The sequence below is a fragment of the Oncorhynchus nerka genome, linkage group LG20 (assembly GCF_034236695.1).
Source record: "Oncorhynchus nerka isolate Pitt River linkage group LG20, Oner_Uvic_2.0, whole genome shotgun sequence".
In the NCBI taxonomy this organism is placed as follows: Eukaryota; Metazoa; Chordata; class Actinopteri; order Salmoniformes; family Salmonidae; genus Oncorhynchus; species Oncorhynchus nerka.
Genome location: NC_088415.1, coordinates 11,112,266 through 11,129,053, shown reverse-complemented (window position 1 = coordinate 11,129,053; position 16,788 = coordinate 11,112,266). Strand labels below are relative to the sequence as shown.

Sequence of the window (16,788 nt, the reverse complement as noted above, 5' to 3'; positions counted from 1 at the left end):
TCCTCACCTAACTCTCTACAGCCTTGTCAGTCTTCCTCACCTAACTCTCTACAGCCCTGTCAGTCTTCCTCACCTAACTCTCTACAGCCCTGTCAGTCTTCCTCACCTAACTCTCTACAGTCCTGTCAGTCTTCCTCACCTAACTCTCTACAGTCCTGTCAGTCTTCCTCACCTAACTCTCTACAGCCCTGTCAGTCTTCCTCACCTAACTCTCTACAGTCCTGTCAGTCTTCCTCACCTAACTCTCTACAGTCCTGTCAGTCTTCCTCACCTAACTCTCTACAGCCTTGTCAGTCTTCCTCACCTAACTCTCTACAGCCCTGTCAGTCTTCCTCACCTAACTCTCTACAGCCCTGTCAGTCTTCCTCACCTAACTCTCTACAGTCCTGTCAGTCTTCCTCACCTAACTCTCTACAGCCCTGTCAGTCTTCCTCACCTAACTCTCTCTAAGGATCGTTCACTATCTCTCTGGATATATCAAATTGTACCTTTTTATGTGCAATTCTCTGTAACTCTCACTAAACATGTGTACTTCAGTAACTTTCTAACTTCTGTAGTGTGTTTAGGTTCTCGCCTGTCATCAACACTATCTATACTACCCTCCTTTTTGTATCCTCTCCAACTCAACTCTTTTCTCGCTATCTCCTCTCTTTGAACTCACCTTCAATCTGTCCCCTGTGTGTCTGTCCTCCTCTCTATGTCCTTAAATCTCCCTGAGTGTTTGATCCGGTCTTCTGTTCAGTGACTGTGCTGTCAGCCCTGTGACCCTGAGGAAAGGATTGGCAGCAAGCCCTGAGTGTGACAGTGTGCATAAGGCAGTGTGTGACAACTGTAGCCTCTGTGTTCACACAATGCCCGAACTTCAAATGTGTGTGTTTGTGTGTGGAGGCAGAGAGCGAGGATGTGAGGAAGAGATTGGTGTGGTGTTTTCCTCTGATAGGAGATGAGCTGCTGTAGGAAGAGCTGGAGGAACAGCAGGTGGTTGGTTAACTGGAGGAACAGCAGGTGGTCGGTTAACTGGAGGAACAGCAGGTGGTCATTTAACTGGAGGAACAGCAGGTGGTCGGTTAACTGGAGGAACAGCAGGTGGTCGGTTAACTGGAGGAACAGCAGGTGGTCGGTTAACTGGAGGAACAGCAGGTGGTTGGTTAACTGGAGGAACAGCAGGTGGTCGGTTAACTGGAGGAACAGCAGGTGGTCGGTTAACTGGAGGAACAGCAGGTGGTCATTTAACTGGAGGAACAGCAGGTGGTTGGTTAACTGGAGGAACAGCAGGTGGTCATTTAACTGGAGGAACAGCAGGTGGTCATTTAACTGGAGGAACAGCAGGTGGTCATTTAACTGGAGGAACAGCAGGTGGTCATTTAACTGGAGGAACAGCAGGTGGTCATTTAACTGGAGGAACAGCAGGTGGTTGGTTAACTGGAGGAACAGCAGGGGGTCATTTAACTGGGGGAACAGCAGGTGGTCGGTTAACTGGAGGAACAGCAGGTGGTCGGTTAACTGGAGGAACAGCAGGTGGTTGGTTAACTGGAGGAACAGCAGGTGGTGGTTAACTGGAGGAACAGCAGGTGGTCATTTAACTGGAGGAACAGCAGGTGGTCATTTAACTGGAGGAACAGCAGGTGGTCATGGTTAACTGGAGGAACAGCAGGTGGTCATTTTAACTGGAGGAACAGCAGGTGGTCATTTAACTGGAGGAACAGCAGGTGGTCATTTAACTGGAGGAACAGCAGGTGGTCATTTAACTGGAGGAACAGCAGGTGGTTGGTTAACTGGAGGAACAGCAGGTGGTGGTTAACTGGAGGAACACAGGGGTCATTTAACTGGGGAACAGCAGGTGGTCGGTTAACTGGAGGAACAGAGGTGGTGGTTGGTTAACTGGAGGAACAGCAGGTGGTTTGTTAACTGGAGGAACAGCAGGTGGTCATTTAACTGGAGGAACATCAGGTGGTCATTTAACTGGAGGAACAGCACTGGAGGTGGTCATTTAACTGGAGGAACAGCAGGTGGTCATTTAACTGGAGGAACAGCAGGTGGTTGGTTAACTGGAGGAACAGCAGGTGGTCATTTAACTGGAGGAACAGCAGGTGGTCATTTAACTGGAGGAACAGCAGGTGGTTGGTTAACTGGAGGAACAGCAGGTGGTTGGTTAACTGGAGGAACAGCAGGTGGTCATTTAACTGGAGGAACATCAGGTGGTCATTTAATTTAACTGGAGGAACAGCAGGTGGTTGGTTAACTGGAGGAACAGCAGGTGGTCGGTAAACTGGAGGAACAGCAGGTGGTCATTTAACTGGAGGAACAGCAGGTGGTCGGTTAACTGGAGGAACAGCAGGTGGTCATTTAACTGGAGCAACAGCAGGTGGTTGGTTAACTGGAGGAACAGCAGGTGGTTGGTTAACTGGAGGAACAGCAGGTGGTCGGTTAACTGGAGGAACAGCAGGTGGTCATTTAACTGGAGGAACAGCAGGTGGTTGGTTAATTGGAGGAACAGCAGGTGGTCATTTAACTGGAGGAACAGCAGGTGGTTGGTTAACTGGAGGAACAGCAGGGGGTCATTTAACTGGGGGAACAGCAGGTGGTCGGTAAACTGGAGGAACAGCAGGTGGTTGGTTTAACTGGAGGAACAGCAGGTGGTTGGTTAACTGGAGGAACAGCAGGGGGTCATTTAACTGGGGGAACAGCAGGTGGTCGGTAAACTGGAGGAACAGCAGGTGGTTGGTTAACTGGAGGAACAGCAGGTGGTTGGTTAACTGGAGGAACAGCAGGTGGTCATTTAACTGGAGGAACAGCAGGTGGTCGGTTAACTGGAGGAACAGCAGGTGGTTGGTTAACTGGAGGAACAGCAGGTGGTTTGTTAACTGGAGGAACAGCAGGTGGTCATTTAACTGGAGGAACAGCAGGTGGTCGGTTAACTGGAGGAACAGCAGGTGGTCATTTAACTGGAGGAACAGCAGGTGGTTGGTTAACTGGAGGAACAGCAGGTGGTGGTTAACTGGAGGAACAGCAGGTGGTTGGTTAACTGGAGGAACAGCAGGTGGTGGTTAACTGGAGGAACAGCAGGTGGTCATTTAACTGGAGGAACAGCAGGTGGTTGGTTAACTGGAGGAACAGCAGGTGGTTGGTTAACTGGAGGAACAGCAGGTGGTCATTTAACTGGAGGAACAGCAGGTGGTCGGTTAACTGGAGGAACAGCAGGTGGTCATTTAACTGGAGGAACAGCAGGTGGTTGGTTAACTGGAGGAACAGCAGGTGGTTGGTTGGTTAACTGGAGGAACAGCAGGTGGTCATTTAACTGGAGGAACAGCAGGTGGTTGGTTAACTGGAGGAACAGCAGGGGGTCATTTAACTGGGGGAACAGCAGGTGGTTGGTTAACTGGAGGAACAGCAGGTGGTCGGTAAACTGGAGGAACAGCAGGTGGTCATTTAACTGGAGGAACAGCAGGTGGTCGGTTAACTGGAGGAACAGCAGGTGGTCATTTAACTGGAGCAACAGCAGGTGGTTGGTTAACTGGAGGAACAGCAGGTGGTTGGTTAACTGGAGGAACAGCAGGTGGTCGGTTAACTGGAGGAACAGCAGGTGGTCGGTTAACTGGAGGAACAGCAGGTGGTCATTTAACTGGAGGAACAGCAGGTGGTCATTTAACTGGAGGAACAGCAGGTGGTTGGTTAATTGGAGGAACAGCAGGTGGTCATTTAACTGGAGGAACAGCAGGTGGTTGGTTAACTGGAGGAACAGCAGGGGGTCATTTAACTGGGGGAACAGCAGGTGGTCGGTTAACTGGAGGAACAGCAGGTGGTTTTAACTGGAGGAACAGCAGGTGGTTGGTTAACTGGAGGAACAGCACTGGGTGGTCATTTAACTGGAGGAACAGCAGGTGGTTGGTTAACTGGAGGAACAGCAGGTGGTTGGTTAACTGGAGGAACAGCAGGTGGTCATTTAACTGGAGGAACAGCAGGAACAGCAGGTGGTTGGTTAACTGGAGGAACAGCAGGTGGTTAACTGGAACAGCAGGTGGTCATTTAACTGGAGGAACAGCAGGTGGTCGGTTAACTGGAGGAACAGCAGGTGGTTGGTTAACTGGAGGAACAGCAGGTGGTTTGTTAACTGGAGGAACAGCAGGTGGTCATTTAACTGGAGGAACATCAGGTGGTCATTTAACTGGAGGAACAGCAGGTGGTCATTTAACTGGAGGAACAGCAGGTGGTTGGTTAACTGGAGGAACAGCAGGTGGTCGGTAAACTGGAGGAACAGCAGGTGGTCATTTAACTGGAGGAACAGCAGGTGGTCGGTTAACTGGAGGAACAGCAGGTGGTCATTTAACTGGAGCAACAGCAGGTGGTTGGTTAACTGGAGGAACAGCAGGTGGTTGGTTAACTGGAGGAACAGCAGGTTAACTGGAGGAACAGCAGGTGGTCATTTAACTGGAGGAACAGCAGGTGGTTGGTTAACTGGAGGAACAGCAGGTGGTCATTTAACTGGAGGAACAGCAGGTGGTTGGTTAATCTGGAGGAACAGCAGGTGGTCATTTAACTGGAGGAACAGCAGGTGGTTGGTTAACTGGAGGAACAGCAGGTGGTCATTTAACTGGAGGAACAGCAGGTGGTCGGTTAACTGGAGGAACAGCAGGTGGTTGGTTTAACTGGCAGGTGGTTGGTTAACTGGAGGAACAGCAGGTGGTCATTTAACTGGAGGAACAGCAGGTGGTGGTTAACTGGAGGAACAGCAGGTGGTTGGTTAACTGGAGGAACAGCAGGTGGTCATTTAACTGGAGGAACAGCAGGTGGTCGGTTAACTGGAGGAACAGCAGGTGGTTGGTTAACTGGAGGAACAGCAGGTGGTTTGTTAACTGGAGGAACAGCAGGTGGTCATTTAACTGGAGGAACATCAGGTGGTCATTTAACTGGAGGAACAGCAGGTGGTCATTTAACTGGAGGAACAGCAGGTGGTTGGTTAACTGGAGGAACAGCAGGTGGTCGGTAAACTGGAGGAACAGCAGGTGGTCATTTAACTGGAGGAACAGCAGGTGGTCGGTTAACTGGAGGAACAGCAGGTGGTCATTTAACTGGAGCAACAGCAGGTGGTTGGTTAACTGGAGGAACAGCAGGTGGTTGGTTAACTGGAGGAACAGCAGGTGGTCGGTTAACTGGAGGAACAGCAGGTGGTTAACTGGAGGAACAGCAGGTGGTCATTTAACTGGAGGAACAGCAGGTGGTCATTTAACTGGAGGAACAGCAGGGTGGTTAACTGGAGGAACAGCAGGTGGTGGTTAACTGGAGGAACAGCAGGTGGTTGGTTAACTGGAGGAACAGCAGGTGGTTGGTTAACTGGACAGGTGGTTTTAACTGGAGGAACAGCAGGTGGTTGGTTAACTGGAGGAACAGCAGGTGGTCGGTTAACTGGAGGAACAGCAGGTGGTCATTTAACTGGAGGAACAGCAGGTGGTTGGTTAACTGGAGGAACAGCAGGTGGTCATTTAACTGGAGGAACAGCAGGTGGTTGGTTAACTAGGTGGTTGGTTAACTGGAGGAACAGCAGGTGGTGGTTAACTCAGGTGGTTGGTTAACTGGAGGAACAGCAGGTGGTTGGTTAACTGGAGGAACAGCAGGTGGTCATTTAACTGGAGGAACAGCAGGTGGTCATTTAACTGGAGGAACAGCAGGTGGTTGGTTAACTGGAGGAACAGCAGGTGGTTGGTTAACAGGTGGTTGGTTAACTGGAGGAACAGCAGGTGGTTGGTTAACTGGAGGAACAGCAGGTGGTCATTTAACTGGAGGAACAGCAGGTGGTCATTAAACTACAGCTGGAGGAGGAACAGCAGGTGGTTGGTTTAACTGGAGGAACAGCAGGTGGTTGGTTAACTGGAGGAACAGCAGGGGGTCATTTAACTGGGGGAACAGCAGGTTTTCGGTTATCTGGAGGAACAGCAGGTGGTCGGTTATCTGGAGGAACAGCAGGTGGTCGGTTATCTGGAGGAACAGCAGGTGGTGGTTGGTTAACTGGAGGAACATCAGGTGGTTGGTTATCTGGAGGAACAGCAGGTGGTTGGTTATCTGGAGGAACAGCAGGTCGTGGTTGGTTAACTGGAGGAACATCAGGTGGTTGGTTAACTGGAGGAACAGCAGGTGGTCATTTAACTGGAGGAACATCAGGTGGTCGGTTACCTGGAGGAACAGCAGGTGGTTGGTTAACTGGAGGAACAGCAGGTGGTCATTTAACTGGAGGAACATCAGGTGGTCATTTAACTGGAGGAACATCAGGTGGTGATTTAACTGGAGGAACAGCAGGTGGTTGGTTAACTGGAGGAACAGCAGGTGGTTGGTTAACTGGAGGAACAGCAGGTGGTCATTTAACTGGAGGAACAGCAGGTGGTTGGTTAACTGGAGGAACAGCAGGTGGTTGGTTAACTGGAGGAACAGCAGGTGGTCATTTAACTGGAGGAACAGCAGGTGGTCATTTAACTGGAGGAACAGCAGGTGGTCGGTTAACTGGAGGAACAGCGGGTGATCGGTTAACTGGAGGAACAGCAGGTGGTCATTTAACTGGAGGAACAGCAGGTGGTCATTTAACTGGAGGAACAGCAGGTGGTCATTTAACTGGAGGAACAGCAGGTGGTTGGTTAATTGGAGGAACAGCAGGTGGTCATTGAACTGGAGGAACAGCAGGTGGTTGGTTAACTGGAGGAACAGCAGGGGGTCATTTAACTGGAGGAACAGCAGGTGGTCGGTTAACTGGAGGAACAGCAGGTGGTCATTTAACTGGAGGAACAGCAGGTGGTTGGTTAACTGGAGGAACAGCAGGTGGTTGGTTAACTGGAGGAACAGCAGGTGGTCGGTTAATTGGAGGAACAGCAGGTGGTCGGTTAACTGGAGGAACAGCAGGTGGTTGGTTAACTGGAGGAACAGCAGGTGGTCATTTAACTGGAGGAACAGCAGGTGGTTGGTTAACTGAAGGAACAGCAGGTGGTTGGTTAACTGGAGGAATAGCAGGTGGTCGGTTAACTGGAGGAACAGCAGGTGGTCATTTAACTGGAGGAACATCAGGTGGTCATTTAACTGGAGGAACAGCAGGTGGTCATTTAACTGGAGGAACAGCAGGTGGTCATTTAACTGGAGGAACATCAGGTGGTTGGTTAACTGGAGGAACAGCAGGTGGTTGGTTAACTGGAGGAACATCAGGTGGTTGGTTAACTGGAGGAACAGCAGGTGGTTGGTTAACGGGAGGAACAGCAGGTGGTTGGTTAACTGGAGGAACAGCAGGGGGTCATTTAACTGGGGGAACAGCAGGTGGTTGGTTAACTGGAGGAACAGCAGGTGGTCGGTAAACTGGAGGAACAGCAGGTGGTCATTTAACTGGAGGAACAGCAGGTGGTCGGTTAACTGGAGGAACAGCAGGTGGTCATTTAACTGGAGCAACAGCAGGTGGTTGGTTAACTGGAGGAACAGCAGGTGGTTGGTTAACTGCAGGAACAGCAGGTGGTCGGTTAACTGGAGGAACAGCAGGTGGTCGGTTAACTGGAGGAACAGCAGGTGGTTGGTTAATTGGAGGAACAGCAGGTGGTCATTTAACTGGAGGAACAGCAGGTGGTTGGTTAACTGGAGGAACAGCAGGGGGTCATTTAACTGGGGGAACAGCAGGTGGTCGGTAAACTGGAGGAACAGCAGGTGGTTGGTTTAACTGGAGGAACAGCAGGTGGTTGGTTAACTGGAGGAACAGCAGGGGGTCATTTAACTGGGGAACAGCAGGTGGTGGTTAACTGGAGGAACAGCAGGTGGTTGGTTAACTGGAGGAACAGCAGGTGGTTGGTTAACTGGAGGAACAGCAGGTGGTCATTTAACTGGAGGAACAGCAGGTGGTCATTTAACTGGAGGAACAGCAGGTGGTTGGTTAACTGGAGGAACAGCAGGTGGTCGGTTAACTGGAGGAACAGCAGGTGGTCATTTAACTGGAGGAACAGCAGGTGGTCGGTTAACTGGAGGAACAGCAGGTGGTCATTTAACTGGAGGAACAGCAGGTGGTTGGTTAACTGGAGGAACAGCAGGTGGTTGGTTAACTGGAGGAACAGCAGGTGGTTGGTTAACTGGAGGAACAGCAGGTGAACAGCAGGTGGTCGGTTAACTGGAGGAACAGCAGGTGGTTGGTTAACTGGAGGAACAGCAGGTGGTCATTTAACTGGAGGAACAGCAGGTGGTTGGTTAACTGAAGGAACAGCAGGTGGTTGGTTAACTGGAGGAACGGTTAACTGGAGGAACAGCAGGTGGTCATTTAACTGGAGGAACATCAGGTGGTCATTTAACTGGAGGAACAGCAGGTGGTCATTTAACTGGAGGAACAGCAGGTGGTCATTTAACTGGAGGAACATCAGGTGGTTGGTTAACTGGAGGAACAGCAGGTGGTTGGTTAACTGGAGGAACATCAGGTGGTTGGTTAACTGGAGGAACAGCAGGTGGTTGGTTAACTGGAGGAACAGCAGGTGGTTGGTTAACTGGAGGAACAGCAGGTGGTCATTTAACTGGAGGAACAGCAGGTGGTTGGTTAACTGGAGGAAGCAGCAGGTGGTCATTTAACTGGAGGAACAGCAGGTGGTTGGTTAACTGGAGGAACAGCAGGTTTTGGTTATCTGGAGGAACAGCAGGTGGTCGGTTATCTGGAGGAACAGCAGGTGGTCGGTTATCTGGAGGAACAGCAGGTGGTGGTTGGTTAACTGGAGGAACATCAGGTGGTTGGTTATCTGGAGGAACAGCAGGTGGTTGGTTATCTGGAGGAACAGCAGGTCGTGGTTGGTTAACTGGAGGAACATCAGGTGGTTGGTTAACTGGAGGAACAGCAGGTGGTCATTTAACTGGAGGAACATCAGGTGGTCGGTTACCTGGAGGAACAGCAGGTGGTTGGTTAACTGGAGGAACAGCAGGTGGTCATTTAACTGGAAGAACATCAGGTGGTCATTTAACTGGAGGAACATCAGGTGGTGATTTAACTGGAGGAACAGCAGGTGGTTGGTTAACTGGAGGAACAGCAGGGGGTCATTTAACTGGAGGAACAGCAGGTGGTCATTTAACTGGAGGAACAGCAGGTGGTTGGTTAACTGGAGGAACAGCAGGTGGTCGGTTAACTGGAGGAACAGCAGGTGGTCATTTAACTGGAGGAACAGCAGGTGGTCGGTTAACTGGAGGAACAGCAGGTGGTCATTTCACTGGAGGAACAGCAGGTGGTTGGTTAACTGGAGGAACAGCAGGTGGTTGGTTAACTGGAGGAACAGCAGGTGGTCGGTTAATTGGAGGAACAGCAGGTGGTCGGTTAACTGGAGGAACAGCAGGTGGTTGGTTAACTGGAGGAACAGCAGGTGGTCATTTAACTGGAGGAACAGCAGGTGGTTGGTTAACTGAAGGAACAGCAGGTGGTTGGTTAACTGGAGGAATAGCAGGTGGTCGGTTAACTGGAGGAACAGCAGGTGGTCATTTAACTGGAGGAACATCAGGTGGTCATTTAACTGGAGGAACAGCAGGTGGTCATTTAACTGGAGGAACAGCAGGTGGTCATTTAACTGGAGGAACATCAGGTGGTTGGTTAACTGGAGGAACAGCAGGTGGTTGGTTAACTGGAGGAACATCAGGTGGTTGGTTAACTGGAGGAACAGCAGGTGGTTGGTTAACTGGAGGAACAGCAGGTGGTTGGTTAACTGGAGGAACAGCAGGTGGTCATTTAACTGGAGGAACAGCAGGTGGTTGGTTAACTGGAGGAGCAGCAGGTGGTCATTTAACTGGGGGAACAGCAGGTGGTCGGTTAACTGGAGGGACAGCAGGTTTTCGGTTATCTGGAGGAACAGCAGGTGGTCGGTTATCTGGAGGAACAGCAGGTGGTCGGTTATCTGGAGGAACAGCAGGTGGTGGTTGGTTAACTGGAGGAACATCAGGTGGTTGGTTATCTGGAGGAACAGCAGGTGGTTGGTTATCTGGAGGAACAGCAGGTCGTGGTTGGTTAACTGGAGGAACATCAGGTGGTTGGTTAACTGGAGGAACAGCAGGTGGTCATTTAACTGGAGGAACATCAGGTGGTCGGTTACCTGGAGGAACAGCAGGTGGTTGGTTAACTGGAGGAACAGCAGGTGGTCATTTAACTGGAGGAACATCAGGTGGTCATTTAACTGGAGGAACAGCAGGTGGTTGGTTAACTGGAGGAACAGCAGGTGGTTGGTTAACTGGAGGAACAGCAGGTGGTTGGTTAACTGGAGGAACAGCAGGTGGTCATTTAACTGGAGGAACAGCAGGTGGTTGGTTAACTGGAGGAACAGCAGGTGGTTGGTTAACTGGAGGAACAGCAGGTGGTCATTTAACTGGAGGAACAGCAGGTGGTCATTTAACTGGAGGAACAGCAGGTGGTCGGTTAACTGGAGGAACAGCGGGTGATCGGTTAACTGGAGGAACAGCAGGTGGTCATTTAACTGGAGGAACAGCAGGTGGTCATTTAACTGGAGGAACAGCAGGTGGTTGGTTAATTGGAGGAACAGCAGGTGGTCATTTAACTGGAGGAACAGCAGGTGGTTGGTTAACTGGAGGAACAGCAGGGGGTCATTTAACTGGAGGAACAGCAGGTGGTCGGTTAACTGGAGGAACAGCAGGTGGTCATTTAACTGGAGGAACAGCAGGTGGTTGGTTAACTGGAGGAACAGCAGGTGGTTGGTTAACTGGAGGAACAGCAGGTGGTCGGTTAACTGGAGGAACAGCAGGTGGTCGGTTAACTGGAGGAACAGCAGGTGGTTGGTTAACTGGAGGAACAGCAGGTGGTCATTTAACTGGAGGAACAGCAGGTGGTTGGTTAACTGAAGGAACAGCAGGTGGTTGGTTAACTGGAGGAATAGCAGGTGGTCGGTTAACTGGAGGAACAGCAGGTGGTCATTTAACTGGAGGAACATCAGGTGGTCATTTAACTGGAGGAACAGCAGGTGGTCATTTAACTGGAGGAACAGCAGGTGGTCATTTAACTGGAGGAACATCAGGTGGTTGGTTAACTGGAGGAACAGCAGGTGGTTGGTTAACTGGAGGAACATCAGGTGGTTGGTTAACTGGAGGAACAGCAGGTGGTTGGTTAACTGGAGGAACAGCAGGTGGTTGGTTAACTGGAGGAACAGCAGGTGGTCGGTTATCTGGAGGAACAGCAGGTGGTCGGTTATCTGGAGGAACAGCAGGTGGTGGTTGGTTAACTGGAGGAACATCAGGTGGTTGGTTATCTGGAGGAACAGCAGGTGGTTGGTTATCTGGAGGAACAGCAGGTCGTGGTTGGTTAACTGGAGGAACATCAGGTGGTTGGTTAACTGGAGGAACAGCAGGTGGTCATTTAACTGGAGGAACATCAGGTGGTTGGTTAACTGGAGGAACAGCAGGTGGTTGGTTAACTGGAGGAACATCAGGTGGTTGGTTAACTGAACAGCAGGTGGTCGGTTAACTGGAGGAACAGCAGGTGGTCGGTTAACTGGAGGAACAGCAGGTGGTCATTTAACTGGAGGGCAGGTCATTTAACTGGAGGAACAGCAGGTGGTTGGTTAACTGGAGGAACAGCAGGTGGTCATTTAACTGGAGGAACAGCAGGTGGTTGGTTAACTGGAGGAACAGCAGGTGGTCATTTAACTGGAGGAACAGCAGGTGGTTGGTTAACTGGAGGAACAGCAGGTGGTTGGTTAACTGGAGGAACAGCAGGTGGTTGGTTAAGGTGGTCATTTAACTGGAGGAACAGCAGGTGGTCATTTAACTGGGGGAACAGCAGGTGGTCGGTAAACTGGAGGAACAGCAGGTGGTTGGTTAACTGGAGGAACAGCAGGTGGTTGGTTAACTGGAGGAACAGCAGGTGGTCATTTAACTGGAGGAACAGCAGGTGGTCATTTAACTGGAGGAACAGCAGGTGGTTGGTTAACTGGAGGAACAGCAGGTGGTCGGTAAACTGGAGGAACAGCAGGTGGTCATTTAACTGGAGGAACAGCAGGTGGTCGGTTAACTGGAGGAACAGCAGGTGGTCATTTAACTGGAGGAACAGCAGGTGGTTGGTTAACTGGAGGAACAGCAGGTGGTTGGTTAACTGGAGGAACAGCAGGTGGTCGGTTAACTGGAGGAACAGCAGGTGGTCATTTAACTGGAGGAACAGCAGGTGGTTGGTTAACTGGAGGAACAGCAGGTGGTCATTTAACTGGAGGAACAGCAGGTGGTTGGTTAACTGGAGGAACAGCAGGTGGTTGGTTAACTGGAGGAACAGCAGGTGGTTGGTTAACTGGAGGAACAGCAGGTGGTCATTTAACTGGAGGAACATCAGGTGGTTGGTTAACTGGAGGAACAGCAGGTGGTCATTTAACTGGAGGAACAGCAGGTGGTCATTTAACTGGAGGAACATCAGGTGGTTGGTTAACTGGAGGAACAGCAGGTGGTTGGTTAACTGGAGGAACAGCAGGTGGTCATTTAACTGGAGGAACAGCAGGTGGTTGGTTAACTGAGGAACAGCAGGAACATCAGGTGGTTGGTTAACTGGAGGAATAGCAGGTGGTCGGTTAACTGGAGGAACAGCAGGTGGTCATTTAACTGGAGGAACATCAGGTGGTCATTTAACTGGAGGAACAGCAGGTGGTCATTTAACTGGAGGAACAGCAGGTGGTCATTTAACTGGAGGAACATCAGGTGGTCATTTAACTGGAGGAACAGCAGGTGGTAACTGGAGGAACAGCAGGTGGTTGGTTAACTGGAGGAACATCAGGTGGTTGGTTAACTGGAGGAACAGCAGGTGGTTGGTTAACTGGAGGAACAGCAGGTGGTTGGTTAACTGGAGGAACAGCAGGTGGTCATTTAACTGGAGGAACAGCAGGTGGTTGGTTAACTGGAGGAGCAGCAGGTGGTCATTTAACTGGGGGAACAGCAGGTGGTCGGTTAACTGGAGGGACAGCAGGTTTTCGGTTATCTGGAGGAACAGCAGGTGGTCGGTTATCTGGAGGAACAGCAGGTGGTCGGTTATCTGGAGGAACAGCAGGTGGTGGTTGGTTAACTGGAGGAACATCAGGTGGTTGGAGGAACAGCAGGTGGTTGGTTATCTGGAGGAACAGCAGGTGGTTGGTTAACTGGAGGAACAGCAGGTGGTTGGTTAACTGGAGGAACATCAGGTGGTTGGTTAACTGGAGGAACAGCAGGTGGTCATTTAACTGGAGGAACATCAGGTGGTCGGTTACCTGGAGGAACAGCAGGTGGTTGGTTAACTGGAGGAACAGCAGGTGGTTGGTTAACTGGAGGAACAGCAGGTGGTCATTTAACTGGAGGAACATCAGGTGGTCATTTAACTGGAGGAACAGCAGGTGGTTTTAACTGGAGGAACATCAGGTGGTTGATTTAACTGGAGGAACAGCAGGTGGTTGGTTAACTGGAGGAACAGCAGGTGGTTGGTTAACTGGAGGAACAGCAGGTGGTTTTAACTGGAGGAACAGCAGGTGGTTGGTTAACTGGAGGAACAGCAGGTGGTTGGTTAACTGGAGGAACAGCAGGTGGTCATTTAACTGGAGGTGGTCATTTAACTGGAGGAACAGCAGGTGGTCATTTAACTGGAGGAACAGCAGGTGGTGGTTAACTGGAGGAACAGCAGGTGGTCGGTTAACTGGAGGAACAGCAGGTGGTCATTTAACTGGAGGAACAGCAGGTGGTCATTTAACTCAGGTGGTTGGTTAACTGGAGGAACAGCAGGTGGTCATTTAACTGGAGGAACAGCAGGTGGTTGGTTAACTGGAGGAACAGCAGGTGGTCATTTAACTGGAGGAACAGCAGGTGGTTGGTTAACTGGAGGAACAGCAGGTGGTCATTTAACTGGAGGAACAGCAGGTGGTTGGTTAACTGGAGGAACAGCAGGTGGTTGGTTAACTGGAGGAACAGCAGGTGGTTGGTTAACTGGAGGAACAGCAGGTGGTTGGTTAACTGGAGGAACAGCAGGTGGTTGGTTAACTGGAGGAACAGCAGGTGGTCATTTAACTGGAGGAACAGCAGGTGGTTGGTTAACTGAAGGAACAGCAGGTGGTTGGTTAACTGGAGGAATAGCAGGTGGTCGGTTAACTGGAGGAACAGCAGGTGGTCATTTAACTGGAGGAACAGCAGGTGGTCATTTAACTGGAGGAACATCAGGTGGTTGGTTAACTGGAGGAACAGCAGGTGGTTGGTTAACTGGAGGAACATCAGGTGGTTCAGGTGGTTAACTGGAGGAACAGCAGGTGGTTGGTTAACTGGAGGAACAGCAGGTGGTTGGTTAACTGGAGGAACAGCAGGTGGTTGGTTATCTGGAGGAACAGCAGGTGGTCGGTTATCTGGAGGAACAGCAGGTGGTGGTTGGTTAACTGGAGGAACATCAGGTGGTTGGTTATCTGGAGGAACAGCAGGTGGTTGGTTATCTGGAGGAACAGCAGGTCGTGGTTGGTTAACTGGAGGAACATCAGGTGGTTGGTTAACTGGAGGAACAGCAGGTGGTCATTTAACTGGAGGAACATCAGGTGGTCGGTTACCTGGAGGAACAGCAGGTGGTTGGTTAACTGGAGCAACAGCAGGTGGTTGGTTAACTGAACAGCAGGTGGTCGGTTAACTGGAGGAACAGCAGGTGGTCGGTTAACTGGAGGAACAGCAGGTGGTCATTTAACTGGAGGAACAGCAGGTGGTTGGTTAATTGGAGGAACAGCAGGTGGTCATTTAACTGGAGGAACAGCAGGTGGTTGGTTAACTGGAGGAACAGCAGGGGGTCATTTAACTGGGGGAACAGCAGGTGGTCGGTAAACTGGAGGACCAGCAGGTGGTTGGTTTAACTGGAGGAACAGCAGGTGGTTGGTTAACTGGAGGAACAGCAGGGGGTCATTTAACTGGGGGAACAGCAGGTGGTTGGTTAACTGGAGGAACAGCAGGTGGTTGGTTAACTGGAGGAACAGCAGGTGGTGTTAACTGGAGGAACAGCAGGTTAACTGGAGGAACAGCAGGTGGTCATTTAACTGGAGGAACAGCAGGTGGTCATTTAACTGGAGGAACAGCAGGTTGGTTAACTGGAGGAACAGCAGGTGGTCGGTTAACTGGAGGAACAGCAGGTGGTCATTTAACTGGAGGAACAGCAGGTGGTCGGTTAACTGGAGGAACAGCAGGTGGTCATTTAACTGGAGGAACAGCAGGTGGTTGGTTAACTGGAGGAACAGCAGGTGGTTGGTTAACTGGAGGAACAGCAGGTGGTCGGTTAACCTGGAGGAACAGCAGGTGGTCGGTTAACTGGAGGAACAGCAGGTGGTTGGTTAACTGGAGGAACAGCAGGTGGTCATTTAACTGGAGGAACAGCAGGTGGTTGGTTAACTGAAGGAACAGCAGGTGGTTGGTTAACTGGAGGAATAGCAGGTGGTCGGTTAACTGGAGGAACAGCAGGTGGTCATTTAACTGGAGGAACATCAGGTGGTCATTTAACTGGAGGAACAGCAGGTGGTCATTTAACTGGAGGAACAGCAGGTGGTCATTTAACTGGAGGAACATCAGGTGGTTGGTTAACTGGAGGAACAGCAGGTGGTTGGTTAACTGGAGGAACATCAGGTGGTTGGTTAACTGGAGGAACAGCAGGTGGTTGGTTAACTGGAGGAACAGCTGGTTAACTGGAGGAACAGCAGGTGGTTGGTTAACTGGAGGAACAGCAGGTGGTCATTTAACTGGAGGAACAGCAGGTGGTTGGTTAACTGGAGGAACAGCAGGTGGTCATGGTTAACTGGAGGAACAGCAGGTGGTTGGTTAACTGGAGGAACAGCAGGTGGTTGGTTAACTGGAGGAACAGCAGGTGGTCATTTAACTGGAGGAACAGCAGGTGGTTGGTTAACTGGAGGAACAGCAGGTGGTCGGTTAATTGGAGGAACAGCAGGTGGTGGTTAACTGGAGGAACAGCAGGTGGTCATTTAACTGGAGGAACATCAGGTGGTCATTTAACTGGAGGAACAGCAGGTGGTCATTTAACTGGAGGAACAGCAGGTGGTCATTTAACTGGAGGAACATCAGGTGGTTGGTTAACTGGAGGAACAGCAGGTGGTTGGTTAACTGGAGGAACATCAGGTGGTTGGTTAACTGGAGGAACAGCAGGTGGTTGGTTAACTGGAGGAACAGCAGGTGGTTGGTTAACTGGAGGAACAGCAGGTGGTCATTTAACTGGAGGAACAGCAGGTGGTTGGTTAACTGGAGGAGCAGCAGGTGGTCATTTAACTGGGGGAACAGCAGGTGGTCGGTTAACTGGAGGAACAGCAGGTTTTCGGTTATCTGGAGGAACAGCAGGTGGTCGGTTATCTGGAGGAACAGCAGGTGGTCGGTTATCTGGAGGAACAGCAGGTGGTGGTTGGTTAACTGGAGGAACATCAGGTGGTTGGTTATCTGGAGGAACAGCAGGTGGTTGGTTATCTGGAGGAACAGCAGGTCGTGGTTGGTTAACTGGAGGAACATCAGGTGGTTGGTTAACTGGAGGAACAGCAGGTGGTCATTTAACTGGAGGAACATCAGGTGGTCGGTTACCTGGAGGAACAGCAGGTGGTTGGTTAACTGGAGGAACAGCAGGTGGTCATTTAACTGGAGGAACATCAGGTGGTCATTTAACTGGAGGAACATCAGGTGGTGATTTAACTGGAGGAACAGCAGGTGGTTGGTTAACTGGAGGAACAGCAGGTGGTTGGTTAACTGGAGGAACAGCAGGTGGTCATTTAACTGGAGGAACAGCAGGTGGTTGGTTAACTGGAGGAACAGCAGGTGGTTGGTTAACTGGAGGAACAGCAGGTG

At 50.7% G+C, this 16,788-nt stretch overlaps 1 protein-coding gene across 1 annotated transcript in view; it reads left to right on the top strand.

Moving 5' to 3' along the window:
• The window catches only part of LOC115125140 (kelch domain-containing protein 8B-like), a 128,833-nt gene that overhangs the window by 68,449 nt on the left and 43,596 nt on the right, over positions 1–16,788 (top strand). The window lies entirely within an intron of this gene.